Source organism: Sus scrofa, chromosome 7, assembly GCF_054392235.1.
Source record: "Sus scrofa isolate SSC_HxYL_T2T_F1_AM1 chromosome 7, Sscrofa_HxYL_maternal_Yorkshire_Landrace_v2.0, whole genome shotgun sequence".
NCBI classification, from domain to species: domain Eukaryota; kingdom Metazoa; phylum Chordata; class Mammalia; order Artiodactyla; family Suidae; genus Sus; species Sus scrofa.
In genome coordinates, this window is record NC_139389.1 from 65,915,376 (window position 1) to 65,934,996 (window position 19,621).

The window sequence follows — 19,621 nt, forward strand, 5'->3', positions numbered from 1 at the left end:
TATCCATTTATTTTTAAAGAGTACTTACAACATGCAAGGCACTTACTAGTTCTAATCTTTTACCAACTGCATTCTAATACCACACACTTCATTCTCCTATCATTTCTGAAATTGTACTTCTAACTGGACTCAAAAAATATAGGATGGTTACTAGGCCTGTTCTGTGCCCCTACAGGTTCTCACAGGACCCGAGATTTTACAATAAGATCATGTTAGATAATCTGCTTTGGCCTGCAACTATTCCAGAGCTTCTGACACAGGATTTCATTGAAGAAAGTTTGACCTGCAAGGGCCTTCACAGGTTGCTTGGTCCATATTCCTCATTAGACAGATGAAGACACTAAGATGCAGAGAGGGAGATGAACTGAATTAGAATATCAGACATCTGCCTAAACTTGCCATTCTTTCATAGTCTAGCACCAACCTTGAGAGAATGGGTAGATCTCAGGCCTCAGGTAGGTCTGCATTATGACTTTTATAGGCCCCAGACACACAGTCTTTGTAGACCGTCCTCCAAAAAAAAAAAAAAAAAAAGAAAAAGAAAAATTATACTTTATGGCTGTTTGGGTATGAAGACAAACATACTAATGTCATTTGTTAAAATATTTTGTTCATCTTCTCTTAATTTTAAAAGACATTAAAACATTTTCATGGGCCACTAAAAGTACTGTGGGCCCTGGGCACTAATGGAGAAGATGGCCTTGTTTTTAGATAACCCATTTGATAGTTGAAACCAGCTTCATTCTCCCCCAGGAGACCTGGTTCTGCCACAGGAGACTAGCATGCGGCTTCTCTATAACTCCGGATGTACTGGCCATAGAAAGCTCAGCCTTTTATCAGCTATTCCAGTCATTCTCATTCTAGCAGCTCTGCAGAACTTCCTTCCTCATTCTAAACCAAGCAATCGCCTACAAAACTATTCTGGGAGAGTCGGGAGTACTCAATAGAGATCAGCTGCCAAGCCTCTAGGACTGAAAACAAGCTCCAGAGTTCCAAATGCATTTCAAAGGAATATGAGGCAGATCACTTCGTTGGGATTTATTGTCTTTTATAATAGGGCTTGTTATCAACTACAGAGACATCCTTACTCTAAGAACAGGTACGAGGATTTTCTGGACTAGATATGATTTTCTTTCCTGTATATTCACTATACGAAAAGGCTGTATAATTCATAAAATGAATGAAGTTGTAACACTATTTTAACCAGGAAAAATCAAACTATCAAATCTCTCAAAATTTACCCACTTTAAGAAAACTGCCATTTAAAAATGAAATTTATCATTCCCTTGCACCACTCGATTGGTTTTATTTTAGGGTCCCCAGATACAAGGCTCAATTCAAGTCCTACCTCCTCAGCAACTCAACACTGATCACTTCTCTCATGATTAGAGATATCTGACTCCTGGCTACTTTTATCACATTTGTTATTTTTATTTAGCTGTTCCTGATCTTTAACTCAACATATATTATTTTGTGCGTACTATATGTCAGGTATGACATGGTGTATACAAAAATCAGTAAAATAAGATACTAGTCTCAAGGAGCATATTTCAAGTAAGAGGGAGAATAACATAAAATATATTAATATTTAAAATAGGGCAAACATAAGTGCCACTATATGCGTAAAGGAAGCATCTGGCAAGACATCATACAGGTGATAGCATTTGAGATAAGTATTAATGAGGAAAGACTACTCAGAATTGGAAAGAAGGTGGAAGAGAAACAGCACAGCAAAGACACAGAAATAGCAAAGTCAAATATATTTACAAAACAGCAAGAAGTGTAACTAGGTTTACAACATGCAGTACTACTATTAAGAAGTGAAAAGCAAAATTAGGGGCAAAACATAAACATCTAAAAGCAACACTTACACCTGGGACCTTATTTTGTATTTTGTTTGTATTCTTATAGCCTGGTCCAGTGTTGGCCACTTAAAATATCTGGTAATTGATTTAAACTGCCAGAAAAAGCACCAACAATAGTCATAACAATAAGGCAGTTGCCCAAAAGCATCTAATAACTACAGTAAATACACAATGACATAAGGTACTTGAAAAAAAATTCAGTATAAAATAACTGTAATTAACAAAGAATAGATTTGTGGGAAATCATTCTAACCATTCTTATAAGTTTGATAGTTTGAAATATTCTAATAGAGCTCACTAATTTCATGACATACCACTGAAGCTCAGCAATAAAATATGTGAAAAACTAAATATGTGTTTCAGGAGTTCCCGTCGTGGCGCAGTGGTTAATGAATCTGACTAGGAACCATGAGGTTGCGGGTTCGGTCCCTGCCCTTGCTCAGTGGGTTAACGATCTGGCGTCGCCGTGAGCTGTGGTGTAGGTCGCAGACACGGCTCGGATCCCGCGTTGCTGTGGCTCTGGTGTAGGCGGGTGGCTACAGCTCCGATTTGACCCCTAGCCTGGGAACCTCCATATGCCGCGGGAGCGGCCCAAGAAATAGCAAAAAAAAAAAAAAAAAGACAAAAAGAAAAAAAATAATAAAAAAATAAATATGTGAGTTTCAATTAAAAAAAGAATATCTAGTGGTTTAGCCAACTCAGACCTCTTTTCATCAATTTAATAAAGGAAAACTGTAAAGGCTTCCTAAGCAAAGGGGGATAGTTAAAACTACAAGGTTTTACTGAGAACAATCTGCAACTGCATAACTGAGTATAAGGAATTAAAGACGGTGTCTTCAGTTTGAGAAACTGCCCAAATTAAACTAAAATTCAGAATTTTCTTGCAATAAAAACGTTTTCAGAGTATAATTTATTTTCAGATGTGGGTAAAATATTGTAATTAAAATATACAAATAGGAGGATTAAGATGGCAGACTACCCAAGGCAATCTACAGATCCAATGCAATCCCTATCAAATTACCAAGAACATTTGTCAGACTAGAACTTGGGGTTGTGGGAGGTAGCCCAGAGGTACCCTTGGGGAACTTTGCAGAAGGACGAAGGCCGGCTAAGTGGACCCCAGGAAGTGACCTCACTTCCCTGGCAATAGAGCCCAACAGAACTTGGAACCTGGGTAGTCAGGCACCCACTTCTCCAGGAGAGGACAGAGGAGGGATGGACTTGCTTTGCTGTGTCCCGTTCTCCCAAGGCTGAGGCCGCAGCAGAGACAATACCTGCCAATCCAGCAGAAAATGGATCAGAACTCAGGGCAGACGCCTATGGGCCTTTGCCTGCAGGGACCTGGAGGTAACACAGGGAGAGGGAACTCCAGCCCAGCAAAGGGACCCTTCTGATCCCACACAGTAGCCTCAGTAGCCTCGTGTCTCCTCCCTGGATGACTGTGTGCAGAGGGGGGTTGTGAGGGTGGGTCTGCCTCAAGCAAGAGCAGGCTGACGTGGGGTTGGATGCCAATTGGGAGGGTCACGTCCACACCCCAGGACAAAGCTGACTGGGGAGAAGGGGGTTGTTTAGAGTCAGGGCTGAGCCCTGTGTGCGAGCTGTACCCCCAGCCCTCTAGGGGGCTCCCACTCCTCCCAGAGGGTGGGTATCTGAGCAGACAAGGTTTCACCTTATCTGGGAACAGAAGTTCAAGGGGGCAGAAGAAGCAGCGAGAAGATAATGGCCTTGCAACGCTCTGACACCTCAGGGCCGGGCCCTCTGCCGCTCATTCTCATTGCAGAGTCCCCCCCCCCCCCCACCCCTGCCCCTGAGACACTTCAGGAGCCAGGCAAGGAAGGCAGAAGACCTCCAGATGAAACTCCACATGGGCAGCTCCTTGGGTATCTCTGCCAGGCTCGGGGGAGCTCAGCACATCCGGTTCTGGCACTAGGACAAAGTCCACCTACGCCTGAGTCCGCTGGACAGCTGTGCTCCCTGAGGCCCAGCCTGAAGGTGAGAAGATGGGGACCGGGCCTTGTGAGTGTGGGGGGAGCTGAGTTCTGGGTCACACAGCGAGGAGTTCCCAAAGGAAGGTGTTGGGCCAGGAGCAAAGACTAACCCACACTACCCACCTGGTGGACTGCAGACCCAGAAGTTGGTGGGTTGGGACTGGTCTGGAAGGTTCTGGAAAGACTGCTATCCTTGGAATAGCACATGGCAAGGCAAGCATGCAAGGAAGCTTTTCTTCTCTCACAGTTCCAGCATGAGAGCAGGAGCCAAAGGCCAAGGCACAACCCAAGCAGGGAGAACCTGGAGCTGCTCCAGCAGGAGGCCTAGGTCCACATGAGGACTCACCAGCCCTGTAGGGAGAAACCTGCAGCTGCTCCTGCAGGAAACCTGGAGCCACATGAGGACTCACCACCCACACAAGGAGAACCTGCAGCTGCTCTGGCAGCAGCCCCAGACACTGATGTGTGTTTACCTCAGCTGGAGGGAAATGTTGCACCAGCTTCTGCAGGAGACCAAGGGCCCAAGGAGAATTCAGCAGCCCTGCAGGGAGAGCCTGCACTGACTGCTCCAGCCCCCACTATACTAGGTCCTGCACTGGCTCTGGAAAGAGCCCGGGGCCAATTTCCAAAACCACCTTCCTCAAGGTCACCTCCACCCTTGCAAGTGCCCTCCCCATCAGCTCCCTAAAAACCCATCCACCTGTTTCCCCTCCCAAAATTTACTCTCGTGATTTGTCTTCGGATGTTTTCTCATTTCCTGTTTCTCTTCCATTATTATTTACGGTATACTTTATGTTTTAAAAATAAAATTAGAAAGCTGGAAAAAAATACACAAATAGGTTGAAAATTCCAGAAATAAATGGAAGTCAAAGATTTGAGCAAGAATTACTATACAAGAAAAATTATAATGCATGTAGGTACAGTGTAATGGCTGTTCGATTAACAGTATGTTTTAAAAGTTAAATTTTTAAAAGAACAACTGTTACACTCATTTTCTCTGACTGCTAATCTATTCACTAAAGCCTTAATGATTAGTATCTTCTACATCTGTGTATAAATTCATTTTTCTTACTAGCACCTCTATTTAAAAAGATATACTGTGAAATTTGACAAAAAGAAATATTTGCCCTAAGACTAGCATTATAACTCAAAACTACTGTAAATGTTTCTTCAAGAGTGGCCCACAGTCCACATGAATCATATCTGTTATGATTGAAATGCAGATATTAACTCCAACAATTCTTGGATCTTATCAAGATACAAAATCAGTATTCGTAATCAGTATTTTCACTTCCCTCTTTACTCAGATACATTCCACTTTTTTCCACTTTGCAAATACTCTCTTGTCCCTCCTTCCCTCTACTAGTAAAATGCTTGCTCTAAGCCTACTTCTGACCAGATGAACATAACCAGAGAAAAGCCACACAACTGTGCTGACCAATATTCACTTAAAACCTATTACTCTAGGTCTCAAATGGGGATTTAACATTGTCAGAAACAGAATCCAAATCAGTTCTTTCTACATACTTACTTCGCCACTTTGAGATAACTATTTCACAGTTTTTCTTCTCTCTTCAAATCTCTGACATCCTTGTCCCAGGTCACTTACTATTGATGGCCTTGCCTCAAACTTAAGTGGGAAAATAGATCCAAAAAGATGAATTTTATCTCCTCTTCATGTTAATGCTACAACCTGATTTTATACACTTTACCTCATTGCCCTTAGAATGGAAGGAGCCTTTGTGTCTTTGTTTAAGGCCAACCTTTCTACTTCTGGTCAGAATTTCACCCACGTGTGAATTCTCAAGAACTATTCCTGCAATATCACTTTTCTCTTCTGCATCATCTATTTTTCCATTCCAGATAATTCCCATTGGCATATGAATGTGTCTTAATCTCATTCATTAAAAAACAAAAACAAAACAACCCTCCTGTAGTCCTGTATCCCTCTAGATAGTGCTGCATTCTTCGATTTCCTTCTAGAACAAAACTCTTCAAAAAGACACTTTATCTCCACATTTTCTCTTCCCCCCACTCCATTCAGATGTTTTGTTCTCACCACTTTATTGAAATACTGCGAATTAAGGTTTCAAAGTACTATACTCCCCCAAGACCAAGGGCTAATTTTCTATTCTCACCTTTTCAAAACTTAAATTAGCATTTCATACATTGGCCACCCCTCTCATGGAATACTTTCTTTTCTAGTTTCTGGAATACTTCACTCTTCAGATTTTTCTACCTCATTAGATAGCTGCTTCTCAGCCTGTTTGTTGGCTTTTTCCTCTATTAGATTTCTCAGTGTTGGAGTGACCAAAAATAATACCCCTTACCATCAGCTCCCCTTATTCATTCTTTTCCCCTGAGTGATTTTATCCAGTTCCAAGGCTTTGACTACCATCTAATTTATATGCTATTACTCTCCAAATTTATCTCCAGTCCACATCTCTCCTTTTGAACTCCAGTCTTCTTTACACTCCTTGACACATCCACTGGGATATCTAGGAGGCATCTCACACTTAACAAAGCCAAGGTGAAACTACTGGCATTCAACCGCTACACTTACCAAGTTCTCCCATCTCAGGAAATGGTCCACAGATCAGCCCACTTGCTCAATCAAAAACCAGCAGCCCCTAGAGTTCCCACTGTGGCATAGCAGGTTAAGAATCTGGCACTGTCTCTGCAGTAGCTCAGGTCCCTGTTGATGGGTGGCTCTGATGCCCAGCCTTGCACAGGTGTTAAGGATCAGGCATTGCCACACCTGTGGCTTAGGTCGAGACGTCCATGGCTCAGATTCGATACCTGGCCCAGGAGTTTCCATATGCCGTGGGTGCAGCCGAAAAAGGAAAAAAAAAAAACCAAAAAGCAAACTAGCAGTCTTTTTTTTTCCTTTCTCACTCTCCCCTCTCCCTCCTCTAAATTCAATTCATCTACTAGCTCTACTGCTATAACATATCTCGAATCTGACAAGGGTACGCTGAGCATTGAGTCCCTTTCACATATCTGATGACAGGCATGGTTTCTTCCCAGCCTTCTCCTTATCAAACCCGTTTACCAGCCTAATTTAAAGTCCTTGTTTTCTCATTTAAACAATTGCCTCAGCCATCTAGCTAGTCTTCCTGCCTCAAATTTCTTCCCCTTCTAAGCCACTCCACCTGTTATTAAAAACTGGTGGATCCTCAATGTTCACAGAACAAAGCCTAATTTCCTTGTTAGGATCTCAAAACTCTTCATGATTTTAACTCATGTTTTCAGTTGCATCTCTCAGTGCATTCCCTTCAGCTAGCATCTGACAAGTAAGACTAACCATGCCCCAGACAAGACATGTATTGACCTACCTCTAAGTTTTGGCTCATGCTATTCCTTCATCCCAGGAAAAATCATGGGGTAGAAAGAACACTGCACTGGCACTAGGAGACTCAGCTACAAGCTCCAAACCTGCCATGTGTTCTGAGTTTAATTCTTCATGGGTAAAATAAGGACAAAGTACCAGGCTCAGGATTAAGTAAGAATGCATTTCAGAGTTCTTTATGAATTCTAAAGGGTACACAAAATGCTGCCAGATTCTTCTAGATAAGGACTCTACATTTTACAACCACACAGTTACTAAGAGAATATCCATTTCTCTACATACTTGCCACAGCTGGATATATCAATTTAAACAATTTCTGCCAATCCAGTAGATTAAAATAATTTTATTATCTTTAAAATTTGAATTTCCCTGACTCTAAAACTGAACATCTTTCCCAATGTTTACTGGCTATTTTCTTTGAATTTCCTGCTCATAATTCCCTTTACCATTCTCCTATCTCCTCCTCCCTTTCTCTTATGGATATATACTTGCTCTGTTTTAGCTAGTGGAAATTTCAACCTATTTTTGATCTAGTTGTCTTTTCTTATGCCAAAACTATACTGTTCCAATGTTCATTGCACTATTATTTAAAACACTGTATATAAAATAGATAACCAACAAGGACCTACTGTATAACATAGGGAACTATATTCAATCTTTTGTAATAACCTATAAGGGAAAAGAATCTGAAAAAAATAGACATATATGTATGTATAACTGAATCACTTTGCTATATACCTGAAACAAACATACTGTAAATGATACTTTAATTTTTTAAAAAGTTCAACAGAAGAGGGCCATTAGTAGTGGCTGAAATGGTCACAGGAAAACAAAAACCACATTGTTGCATTTTTTGTTTTTATATTTAGGGCTGCACCTGTGGTATGTGGAAGTTCCTGGATCAAATTGGAGCTGCAGCTGCCAGTCTACACCACAGCCACAACAATGCAAAATCTAAGCTACATCTGCAACCTATGCCGCAGATTACTGCAGTGCCAGATCCTTAACCCACTGAGTGAGGTCAGGGACTGAACCCACATCCTCACAAATACTATGTTGGATTCTTAACCTGCTGAGCCACAACAGGAACTCCTGTTGCATTTTACTGAACGGTTTTGGTGGGGGGGTTATTGAGATGACCGAATAATTTTCTCCCCTAATAAGTAACGAAGTAAATTACATAGATTGATTTTATAACGCTGACCCATCTTTGCATTCTTGGGATAAATTCTAAGTATATGATACACTGGTTAATTCAATTTGCTAATATTTTGTTTATGATTTTGTAGTCTTACCTCCAGAAGTAAGATAGACCTGACCCATACTTTTTCCTTCTTTCTTCCCTCCTTCCCTCCCTCCTCACCCCTCTTTCTCTTTTTCCCTTTTTGGTTTGGGTATTAGTGCTACATTAGCATCACAAAACTAGTTGCACAGGATCCTATCTTTTTATACATCATGCAAGTTTATATAAGATTTCTTTAAAGGTTTCCTAGAACTCACCTGTAAAGCCTGGGTCACTACAAGGACAAATCTTTAAATTTCAATTTCTTCTCATAATTATTAGTTAATTCAAGAGTTTTACCTTTTTTTGGTGACAATTTAAATAAGTCATATATTCCTGAAAATTATCCACTGAATCTAGGCTTTCACATTTTATCAGTATACATTTGTACAGAGAGTTTTTATAACTTAAGTCAAATCTTTATACAAATCACTTTATCTTTTTTTTTTTTTTTTAAGGGCCACGCCTATGGCACATGGAAGTTCCCAGCCACAGCTGCCAGCCTACACTGCAGTCACAGCCAATGCCCATATCCCTGGATGTCAGCTAAAGCTGTGACCACAGCTGGTAGCAAAGCCAGATTCTTAACCCACTGAGCGAGGTCAGGGATCGAACCTGCAACCTCATGGATACTAGTTGGGTTCGTAGCCTAGTGAGCCACAACAAGAATTCCTCTGTATCTTTAGTTTGCTTACTTTTTAATTTCTAATATTGATTAGTATTTTTCTTTTTCAGAATTGCCAAGATTTATCTGTTATTGATTTTTTAACTTAACACTGCTGATGATTTCTGCTTTTACCATTATTAACTTGGACCCTATTTTCTTTGCATTATTTTATCATTTCTTCTTAAAACTTTAAGTCAATTATTTAATTCATTAATTTTATTTAAGCAAATAATTTATTTTTATAAAATGAAATGTTTCCATAAAAACTTTAACACACAGAACAAAACAGTAAAGCAACAAAGCAACCAATACCCCATTATCCAGAAAGAAAAAGTGTTAATATTCATTGAATGTGATTCCACACATCTCTTTAAGCATTTATGAAGATGAATGAATGACTCTATGTCTCCCACTTTATCTTTTTTCTTCCAAATGTTTTGGTCGTTCCATTTAAAGGTTCTTAACTGCAAAAAGCTCTAAAATGTTCTTTTTAAATAAATGAACTATTATCCTGTATGTTTCTGAGGATATTACATTTATTCTAAAGTTCTATTTTTCCCTATTAAACCTGATTCCTTGGGTATTACTTCTTCCTTTGTATAGTTTGGTACCCTCCTTCATAGTACTGGTTTTCTTTACATATTTTGTGTTATGAAGTTGTGAGCTCACCTTTTTTTAGGTTTCACAGATAACTTGCTAGTATGTGATTATAGTAACTTTTTTTTTTTTTTTTTTTTAGGAGAAGGGGAAAATTTTCTACTTCTAGTGAACATGGATAGTAAGTGTTGGAGGAGGGGAACCCCCATCTTTTCTGGATATTGACAACACTGGGGAATTGCCTCGGCTTTTAAAGCACCCTGACTGCCTGGTTTTTGCATTATATACACCAAGGAGAAATGAAGGCAGGGAGAGGCAGATTCATGTTTGCCTGTCCAGCAGGCTAGACATAAAGCATCTAAAGTCACCCAATAGTCACATGCACTCCACCTCTGTGCATGTTTTAGATTATGGTTCTCATCTGTATTTCAATCCCATTTTCAAGGGGTTTTCATGGGTTTTGGCCAATTTTGCTCTTTTTTCCCCTCCCTTTCAGTTGTGCTTAATTGGTACTATATATTTGGGGGAGGATGATTTTGAATGAGAAGTAGCAAAGGGAGGCTTCAATATGTTCTTGGTGTATCACCTTGCACTGAAAATTTCAAATAGATATATTTTGGCAGAGATAAATGGACAATATTGTACACACTTTTAAAGGAAAAAGTGGTTTTTTTAAAAAATATACTTTCCCTTCTATTGAAATATGGTCTCATAATAGTAAGCATAGGGTGTTATCCAATGGGTTCTAACCCTAGATGCACATTACTAATCTGGAGGAGATGCTCAAACATACTAAAATCTAATCCTAGAAATTCCATTTTAATTAGACTGGGGTGGGAACCACTGGTATAGTAGGAAAACTACAGGCTTTAGGATTAGGCAAACTGGAATTCAAATCACCACTTACTGTGGTCTATGATCTTACGCAAGAAACAAATTTCTGAGCCCTAGTTTCATCTGTAAATTGGGTTCACAAGATTATGGTAAGGATTAGAGATAATGTAAGAAGAGACTAGCACCATGAAAGACAAACAGCAAATAGTAAGCGTTAGATATTCTAAATACACTTATGAGTAGGCAAACAAAAAATGGCATTAGAAGAGATCAAGTAAAATAGGACATATTTTCAAATGCTAATTTTTTTTTTTTGGGGGGGGGTCTTTTTACAGCTACATAGCAGCATGTGGAAGTTCCCAGGCTACGGCTCGAATTGGAGCTACATCCTTCAGCCTACACCACAGCCACAGCAACACCAGATTGGAGCCCTGTCTGCGACCTACATCACAGCTCACGGCAACACAGGATCCTTAACCCACTGAGCAAGGGCAGACATCAAATCCACATCCTCATGGATACTAATCAGGTTCATTACCGCTGAGCCATGATGGGAACTCCCCAAATGCTAAGCTCTTACAATGACAAATATAATTTCAAATGTCATAAAACTGTGGAGTTGACAATCATTCCCAGATATTCCAAACTAAGAGAGATTGTGGGATTTACAGAGTGTTCCTATCACATTTTATTGTACCTCCTGGGCTCTTTAACATACTTATTTCAACGCATTTCTTTTCAAAGGACAATTTTCTAGGCTATTACTAGGTTTCTGAGCCATCCTTCATCCCTATACCTCAATATCTGAGAGTAAAAACAGCAGCTAATAATAATGGCAACTTGGTTATACATTTTTGTCTAAGCTCATTCAAATATTTTTGTGAGAAATAGATAAGCACTTTGAAGTTGCAGAAATAAGAATAACTAGAAAGCTGTGGGACTCATGAATTAAACCAACTTTACTGTCTCTGATGCATGAAACAATCCAATCCTAATTACAGCCAGCTGGAGACAACTCCATTTTCAGAGATACTTAGATAATTAGCCAAACACAATGAAGCCCATTTGCTGACAAGAAAACGTGCATACCTTTTTCATTTTTATCATTCAGAAGCACATGTATGCTACTTGGCATAACTTCTTAATAAGTAGTATCAAGTGAATTCTTTAAAAAGTTTTAACAGATGCCCAAATACAGTCAAAATTATTTACCTATCAACAATAGAGGAAAATTATTTTCTCCTTGTTCTTTTTTTTTGCCACACCTATGGCATGCAAGTTCCCAGGCAGGGATCAAACCTGCATCACTGAAGTAACCAGAACCTGTAATGACAATGCAGTAACCTGCAGTGATAACACTGGTTCCTTAACCTGCTGAGCCACAAGGGAACTCATCCTTATTCTTTAAAATGTTTAAATGTTCAGAAGTTATTAATGTTCATATATAATTACATAATAGGACTTAATTTTTCAAATCTTTAATATAAAAATAGACCCACAAAAATACTAACAATTTGACAATAACACCTTAATTTAGAGGAGCAAACTAAATATTAAGAAGGCCTAACTACTACTGTACTCAATGTATATTTACATGGTGAATTATCTGAAATTGATTTTCAATGTAAAGACCCCTTCAAAAACAGATTCTATGGCCAAGAAGCACATGGAAATGTGTTCAATATCATTAGTCACCACTGAAAATCAGCAACTTAAAATTCCAATAAAACACCACTAAACTAGACTGGCAGGGAAAAAATGAGAGAGTGTAATAATAACAAGCTCTGGAAAGGACATGGAGTAACTGTAATCCTGATATCTTAAAGGCAGAAGTGAAAAACACAATAAAGGATATTTATGCAAAACCTACAGCCAACATTACATTCAATGATGAAAGACTGAAAGATTTCCCCTTATGATCAAGAATAAGATAAGGATTCCCACTTTCACTACTTTTATTCAACACTGTGTTGGAAGTTCTAGGCTGGCTAATATTAAGCAAGGAAAAAAAGCATCCAGATTGAAAAGGAAGAAGTAAAATTACCTTTACTCATATATAACAAGATCTTATAGAAGGAAAATTCTAAAGAATACACACACACAGGCACTCACACAACTATCAGAACTAGTAAAAAAGAATGTGGCAGTTCTTGTTGTGGCTCAGTGGTAACAAACCTGACTAGTATCTTCGAGGATGCAGGTTCGATCCCTGACCCCACTCAGCATTGCCGTGAGCTGTGGTGTAGATCGCAGACGCAGCTTGGATTCAACCCCTAGCCCGGGAACTTCCATTTGCCATGGGTGAGGCTCTAAAAAAAAAAGAAAGAAAGAAAAGAATTTGGCAGTTTCAGGATACAAGGTCAACACACAAAAATCAACTGTATTTCTATAAACTAAAAATGAACATGAGAATGAAAATAAAACAATGACACTTACAATAGCATCAAAAAGAATAAAATACTTAGGAAGAAATTTAGTCAAAGAGGTGCAAGACTGTGCATTAAAAACTACAAAAACTACAAAACATTAATGAAATAAAGGAAACCTAAATAAGCAAAAAAAAGGCCTATGTTCATGGATTGGAAAACTTAATATTGTTAAGATGTCAATATTCACCAAATTGATCTAATGATTCAATGCAATTCCTATCAAAACCTTAGTTTTACTTTAAGTAGAAATTGACAAACTGATTATAAAATCCATATGGAATCTCAGGGGCACCTGAATAACAAAGACAATCTAATGATAAAAATGTATAAGATCGCAGCTCCCCAATTCAAAACTTATTACAAAGCTACAATAATCAAAACAACGTGGTACTGGCATAAGAAAAGACAAATGGAATAGAAGTAGGAGTTCAGAAATAAACCCATACATTTACGGTCAATTGAGTTTTGACAAAAGTGCCAAGACCATCCAATGAGAGAAAGAATAGTTTCTTTAACAAATAACGCTTTTACAACTAATATCAACATATAAAAGAACTAAGTGGAACCTTACCTCAAATCATATATAAAAATTAATTCAAATTGGATCAACAACCTAAATTTAAGCACTAAAACTCCAAACTTTTAGAAGAAAAAATAGGGGAAAGTTTCATTATTTTGACTTTAGCAATGGATGCTTAGATATGACACCAAAAGCATAAGAAACAAAAGAAAAAACAGATATACTGGGCTCCATCAAAATTTAAAACTTTTGTGCAGGAAAAGACACTATCAAAAAAATGAAAAAGGGAGTTCCCATTGTGGCTCAGCAGAAATGAACCTGACTAGTATCCGTGAGGATGTGGGTTTGATCCCTGGCCTCACTCAGTGCGTTAAGGATCTGGCATTGCTGTGGCTGTGGTGTAGGCTGGCAGATGTAGCTCCAATCAACCCCTAGCATGGAACTTCCATATGCTGCACCGTATCTCCACCCCCTGCCCTCCCACGCCCACCACCAAAAGAGAAGAAAATGAAAAAAACCTATAGAAAGTGAGAAAATATCTGCATGACCCAAGTATTTGGTAGCTATAAGAAGCACACTTCAAATATAATTATATAGTAGCTTAAAAGGTTTTTTTATTATAGGAAGATATTCATATAATATGAAACCACCAATCAAAATAATGCTGGAATGGTTATATTATCAAAGTAGACCTCAGAGTAAAAAAAAAATCAACAGGAATGAAGAGCAACCTATATACTGATAAAAATATCAATTAAGCAAGAAGGCATAACAATTTTAAATGTGTATGTACCCAACAAAAGAGATTCAAAATATACAAAAAACTGACAGATCTGAAAGGAGAAACAGACAAACCCACAATAGCATTTGCAAATCTCAACATTCCTCTCTCAGTAAACAATAGCGGAAAACTAATTGGCAAGGATTTAGAAGAGCTAAACAGCATCATAAACCAACTGAATCTAATTGACATTTATAGACATTATCCAACAACGACTCAATTGAAAAATGAGCAAAAGAACTGAAAAGACATTTCTCCAAAGAAGATATACAGATGGCCAAGAGGCACATGAAAAAATGCTCAACATCACTGATTATTAGAGAAGTGCAAATCAAAAAACTATGAGGTACCACCTCACACCTGTCAGAATGGCCATCACTAACAAATCAACAAATAACAAATGCTGGAGAGAGTGTGGAAAAAAGGGTGCCTCCTTTACTGTTGGTGGGAATGTAAATTGGTACAACTACTATGGAAAACAGTATGGTGGTACCTCAGAAAACTAAACATAAAACTACCATATGACACAGCAATCCCACTCTTGGGCATATATCTGGACAAAACTTTTCTTGAAAAAGATACATGCACCCGTACCGTATGTTCATTGCAGCACTATTCACAATGACCAAGACATGGAAACAACCTAAATGCCCATCTACAGATGAATGGATTAAGAAGATGTGGTATAGGAGTTCCCGTCGTGGCGCAGTGGTTAACGAATCCGACTAGGAACCATGAGGTCGCGGGTTCGATCCCTGCCCTTGCTCAGTGGGTTAACGATCCGGCGTTGCCGTGAGCTGTGGTGTAGGTTGCAGACGCGGCTCGGATCCTGCGTTGCTGTGGCTCTGGTGTAGGCTGGTGGCTACAGCTCCGATTCAACCCCTAGCCTGGGAACCTCCATATGCCGCGGGAGCGGCCCAAGAGATGGCAACAACAACAACAACAAAAGACAAAAAAAGACAAAAGACAAAAAAAAAAAAAAAAAAAAAAAAAAAAAAAGAAGATGTGGTATATATACATAATGGAATACTACTCAGCCATAAAAACCAACAAAATAATGCCAGTTGCAGCAACATAAATGCAACTAGAGACTCTCATACTAAGTGAGGTAAGTCAGAAAGACAAATACCATATGGTATCACTTATATCTGGAATCTAATATATGGCATAAATGAACCTTTCCACAGAAATGAAACTTATGGACTTGGAGAACAGACTTGTGGTTGCCAAGGGGGAGGGGGACGGAGTGGGATGGACTGGAAGTGTGGGGTTAATAGATGCGAACTGTTGTCTTTGGAGTGGATATGCAATGAGATCCTGCTGTATAGCTCTGGAAACTATATCTAGTCACTTATGATGGAGCATGATGGAGGATAATGTGAGAAAAAGAATGTATATACGTATGTGTGACTGGGTCTCTTTGCTGTACTGCAGAAAACTGACAGAACACTGTAAACCAGCTATAGTGGAAAAAATAAAAATCATTTAAAAAAATTAAAAATGATATTAGAAAGTTTTTTTAAAAATAAATTTAAAAGAATAGAAATCATCAAAAATGTTCTCTATCCATAAAAATAGAAATTAATAACAGAAAAATAAAATCTCTGAACACTTGGAGATTTTTTAAACAAATAATCTGATTAAAAGAGGAATATTCAAAGGAAATTAGAAAATTTTTGAACTGAACAAAAATAAATTACAAAATTTTTTAAAATTTTAAAAAATTTCCAAAACTGAGATATAGTGAAAGTAGCATTTATAGGGGAACTTATAACATTAATATTTATATTATAAAAGGAAAGTTTCAAATCAATAATCTAATACTCTAATTTAACCTTTGCAAATACTTTTATCTCCTTAAATTTTACAGGTGCACATATGTCAAAATTTTGGGGTATGATTAAAATACCCTCAGAAAGGTCTTTAAATTTTGACTCAAAACTTACCTCCTCTGAAAAACTTTCTCTGATTAGCCCTTTCCCACTGTTCCATTTGTGTAACTATTTGGTCTCACTAAATTACTGTGATATTTATTGGACCATATGAACAATTATAGCTTTAATAAGACATTAAGCCCCTAGGCTATTTGTTTACAAAGCACATGATATGTCTTAGATGAAATCTAAGTGAGGGGATGATGCAGATAGCAAAAGTGGCATAAAAAGATGAGTTATTTCAATTAATTGGGTAACATCCTATTTTCCATGAATGGAGCAAGGACTAATCATTTTTAGATTTCCTATTGTCCTGGTCTGTGCGTCCCATAAAAAGAAGTGGCTGCATTGTCTGCATTATCTTTGGAATTAGAAAAAAAAAGTTCAAGCTCTGAAAAATTGTGTCAAATACTCCACATCTTCAAAATTCATATATGCCCTTTCTAGATTTATCATGCCTCACTTATAAGGTATGAAACTGAAGGCTCACTGATGTTTTTGTCAGAAAAGTGTGATAATTCAGAAACACAGCCTGTTGCATTTTATTCCACTTGTGAAATGAAACCACATACATTAAAATAAGAATAAGGTCTCAAACCATGCATTTTCAGCATCTGACATCACTCATAACAGTACTAATTAGGTCTAATATTGTGAATGTTTTGTTAAGAAAATTAATTAGCTCTGTTAATTATGAATGTCACAGGAAAGCCCAGCCTTGGGCACTGTGACTGTACCGCTATTTATTTTTAGGAATCATTTACTGAGAATTGCTTTCCCCAGTTTTATTTCTATGCCTCAATTACATGATCTTAAAACATGGCATCCCATTGTATTGTATATTTTCTGCAAATATTAAGCAAATATGCTAAAGCAGGAGCATATTTCACATAACTACACATGTCAGACTGAATATGAGCCAAGAAAGAGATGAAGGCAACTCATATCTGATATATATTTGGCAAATACAGAGATATCACAAGCTCCTTGTTTAAATGCCTACATGCTATTTCCATGGCAACTGCATAAACATTTTCCTCATGACACACAGCTATTTTCATTCTTTATATCCCATTATTTATTTTTCCCACTCTCAGGGGAAAGCCTAATTTATTCCCTTAGAAAAATCAATCAATGATTTTCTTAATCAGTGGCATTTGAAGAGTAGGTGGCATAGTTCTTTTTATGGAAAAGCAATTTCCACCAACGCTCTTGCTATGTGACAGAAAACTGGAGGAGAATAAAAGTAGGATTTGCTTTAAGGAAAATGTGAGTACAAGTTGCAATGAATAATCCTTCAAAGAGAGATGAGAATGTGCACTAGAAACCTGCAAAAGGTTGGCCAAAGTGATCACATGTAACTCCAACTTCTCTTTTCTATGTGCATGGAGTATCATGGAGACTGTTATGGGGGGGGGGAGCGATTTTTCATTCCAACAGAGTTTTGGCAGTCGTTGAAAAAAATTCCTTTGCTGCTTTCTTTGTGTGATAGAGATTGTATAGAATGGCCAGCAACTAACCAGAAGCAAGAGAAAGACTACCCACTTAAAAGCAGATCAAATGACAGTTAAAATCAAAGATAAAGAAAAAACCAGATCAGATTCCTTCACTGTCTATTCTCTGAGCTCGAGGTAATTATCACAGATTCAAATGGCACCAAATGGAAGAGATCTCTTATTGGATTTAGCTATCAAATTAACAATATCTCCAAGTGCTCAAAGGGACAGTGGATCAATTAACATTCTTCAGTGTACTCAGAGGTCGGAGGGCTAGCAAGGGAGGCCCCTTCAGGATGAGTGTAGATATCAGCCAGTCCCTTCCTCTGAGCTTCCCTGGCACCACTACAAAAGCACATACCACTGTTTTGTCATTGTTTATATATGATTCCTTCTAGGGACCTTTATAAAACTCCTCCAATATAACATAGTGCTCTGTGAATAGCAGGGTGCTTAATAAACTAGTAGATTAAATGAATCCTTATTTTGCTATAATGTATACACATTTCCTAACATACACAATGTTCCTCGTTCAAAAGATTAAACTGCCTACCAATAATTCTACCATCTTGATGTTTTGATTCTCATGCCAGTCTTATTAACTTTCTCTATTTCTACAAGGTCAGTCTCTTACCATCTTCTCTCTTTCATTTATCTCCCAGGTATACATCAAGTTATGAGACAAGGACTTTTTGTTTCCTTTTGGTTTTGTTCCTAACTTTCCAGTACCATTTGTTGAAAAGTCTAATCTTTCTTCATCGGATGCGTCTACACCTTTGTCAAAAGTCATATACATACATATGTATTTCTATTACTGAACTATTTTTTTAAACCACAGATCTATGTGTGCATTCTTTTAACAGTAATATATAGTATGCTATTGATTACTATAGTTTCATACTAAGTCTTGATATCTGGTAGTCTGAGTAATCCAACTTTGTTCCTATTCAGCCTCATTTTCACTTTTCTAGTAACTTTGGGCTTCATGAATTTAGGGGAACTGACATCCTTACAATTTTGACTCTTACCATAGTTAAGCAGAGTATTTTTCTCCATTTAATGAGATCTTTCTTCAGTGCTATGTAGGTTTTCTGCATACAGATGTTGTACATGTTTCACTTATACTATTTAATGTTTTATAGTGCTATTGTAAGTGGTTTTTAAAATTTCAATTTCTAACAGAAGTACAGTTTTTTAATATAGTGACTTTCCTGTGACCGCTACATTTACTTAGTTGTAGTAGAACTAACTGATTTTTTTTGGTATATTCTTTGGAACTTTCTACTATTTCATTTGCAAATATGGAGAGCTTTATTTCTTCCTATTCAATCTGCATTCCATTTATTTTTTTCTTCCTTTTCAGAACTGGCTATGACTTCTGGTACAATGCTGACATCTTTGTGTTGCTCCCATATTACAAAAAAAGAATTCAGGTTTTTGTCATTAAATATGATACCAGCTGCAGGATATTTATATGTGCCCTCTGCCAGCTTGAGGATATTCTTCTATTTCTACTTTGTTGAGAGTTCTTTATCATGAATTCATATAGTATCAATCAAAGTAATCATGGTATTTTTCCTTTTAGTTTGACATATAAATTGTACTGATTCACTTCTGAAGATTAAAACAACCCTAGGTTAGAGAATACTTAGTCATAATGTATTAACACTTCTGCAAATTACTGGGAGGTTTTCTACTATTACGTTTAGGGTTTTTGTGTCTATGTCTATAGTTTTCAGTCTTCGGGTATCTCAGCTTGTTTTGATATCATGATGATACTGACTATGAACTGGGAAGTATCCTTTCTTCTTTTGTTTCCTGGCTGAGCTTGTGTAGAATTGATATTATTTCTTCCTTAAATGCTTGGTAAGATTTGCCA

The 19,621-nt window shown here is 37.8% G+C and overlaps 1 protein-coding gene and 1 long non-coding RNA gene across 13 annotated transcripts in view; one reads left to right on the plus strand and one right to left on the minus strand.

The window, feature by feature from the left end:
- PEAK1 (pseudopodium enriched atypical kinase 1) overlaps window positions 1-19,621 on the minus strand; it is a 284,832-nt gene that overhangs the window by 107,038 nt on the left and 158,173 nt on the right. The window contains exon 8 of one of the 12 annotated variants that reach the window (XM_084966098.1): window positions 425-511. The gene's annotated coding sequence lies outside the window, so the exon portion shown is untranslated. 12 annotated transcript variants of the gene reach the window in all.
- On the plus strand, window positions 11,157-19,361 carry LOC146401639 (uncharacterized). The gene is made up of 2 exons (XR_014810524.1): window positions 11,157-14,992; window positions 15,316-19,361. It is a non-coding gene; the product is annotated as an uncharacterized LOC146401639 (long non-coding RNA).